This window comes from Macrotis lagotis, chromosome X (genome assembly GCF_037893015.1).
Source record: "Macrotis lagotis isolate mMagLag1 chromosome X, bilby.v1.9.chrom.fasta, whole genome shotgun sequence".
Lineage (NCBI taxonomy): Eukaryota > Metazoa > Chordata > Mammalia > Peramelemorphia > Peramelidae > Macrotis > Macrotis lagotis.
In genome coordinates this window covers 228,995,990-228,998,007 of record NC_133666.1, presented here as the reverse complement: position 1 = coordinate 228,998,007, position 2,018 = coordinate 228,995,990, and the positions used below count along the sequence as shown (strand labels likewise).

The window sequence follows — 2,018 nt, the reverse complement described above, 5'->3', positions numbered from 1 at the left end:
TTTGAAAAGAATACTTTATGGGATCCAACTATTATCATTTTGGTGTCTCTCCCTGTAATTTTAAATTTTCCTTTAGGGATTTAGATACTTGGTTTTTTGTGCACATATAGGAAGTATTGACATTTTTCCTTAGCTCTGGTACTTTACAAATATCATTTCTCTTCTTATCCCTTTTTCCTAACATATATAAATATATATATATATATATATATATGTATATGTATACACACACACACACACACATATACATATTTCAACTGCCTCTTTTGAGATCATGATTACCACCCTCGCTTTTTTTTCAAGGTGGGGAGATTAGTTTTAATTTAGTTTATAGTATTGAGAAATGATTTCACAGGTTTGTTTAGGAGTTTTTAAACAAATTCATAGAAATTACTTAGAAGTCTGATTTCAAACCAAAACCAGGTCCTTTGGGTGGCTCAGTGAAAGATATAAGACCACCAGCTGGCTCACAAGAAAAACGTTCATTCCTTGATCCAGGTTTTGGAACATTGCCAACTTTCAGCTCATCAAGTATCTCTTCAATATCCATAGGTGTCAAATCTTCATAGCAATTGTCTTTTATTTGAACCATCGGTGCATTTACACAGGCACCTAAACACTCCACTTCTATTAGTGTGAAAAGCTTGTCAGGTGTAGTTTCTCCAGCCTTAATGCCAAGCTTTTTTGAATGACCTCCAGGATATTGTTAGAATCTTGAAGCATATAAGGGGTAGTGATGCAGTCTTGACTATGATTCTTTCCACTGGCTTTTGATTAAACATCGTATAAAAAGTTGCTACTCCATATTCTCTCTTTCAAAGTACTTGTAAAACTTCAACTTTGTTCATGGCAGAGATGGGCAATTATCCATTCTGCCTTTGGACTAAGTCCAGTATTGGAACCACAGCTGCTGCTTTTTGTTCCTCTGGGTGATTCTTTACAATTGCTTCTAACCTCTTGTAGTTTTCTGATGTGAAATCAAATGGAGTATCTGGGTTATTTTCAGGAATATCTCTGCACAAATGAGGCTGCTCCAGCTTCACTTTGCACAGCTGTTTTGTGTAAGCATCTCATTGGTCTCTCCTGGGGTTTGATGAGACCCAATCCCACCTCGAGTGATTAGGAGAGCAAGGTGGCAGATCAATTTCTTCAGCTGCTCCATCAGTCCAAGGTCCAGCCACCCTTGCTTTTTAAAATTCACTTGAAGTATAATGATTCCTCCTCTAGCCCATTATTTTGATTCTATGTGAATCTTTATGCTTTTTCTATTTCTTGAAACAATACATTTATAGATGTTTTTTTCTTTGTAATACTTACATTCTTTTGTTTGGGGGTGCCATCATTCCATTTATACTCATCTTATGATTAAATGTATTTCTTTTCATCATATCTTTTATATATTATTTTATCTCTCTTCCCTATCCGTTTTTTTTTTTTTTTGCAAAGAAGAAGGAACTGGATAAAGAGATGAAACTTGAGAAAAACTAGTAATTTGTAACTGAATTGTTTTTCCCCCATTCCCTACTCCTCTTCTATCCCAAATCAAGACATCCTGTTCTTTTTAATCTCTTTTTTATAACCTACCCTCTGAAGCTGTGGCTTATTTTGTAACTATTCCCTTTGCATATCTAACTTCCTCCTTAAACTTATCTCTCCTTTCCTTGTTCCTACTTGATTCCTTGTTGAATTGAACATATTTCTTCACCCAAACTCCTTATATTTATATTGTCTTCCTTCCAAATAAGAATGAGGACCATAAACTACTCCCTCCCCAACCCTATCATCCATGATTGTATACTCTTCTTATTTGCTCCTATTATATGAAATAGTAAGTTCCTCCCTGTTTTTCATTTCTTTCCCAGGATATTCCATTTACTTCCCTTTTATTTCTTCTCTTAAAACCAACCAACCAAAATAAAAATCACATATAGTTCTTTTATCTGTAAGTTTTTTTTTCTTTTCAATTTTTTTTCTTTTTTTCCCCTGGTTACATGCAAAGACAAGTTTCAACATTCACT

The 2,018-nt window shown here is 34.4% G+C and overlaps 1 pseudogene; it reads right to left on the bottom strand.

The window, feature by feature from the left end:
• Nucleotides 1-394: 394 nt before the first annotated feature.
• Nucleotides 395-1,074, bottom strand: LOC141498975 (NADH dehydrogenase [ubiquinone] flavoprotein 2, mitochondrial pseudogene; annotated as a pseudogene).
• Between the last annotated feature and the right edge of the window lie 944 nt (nucleotides 1,075-2,018).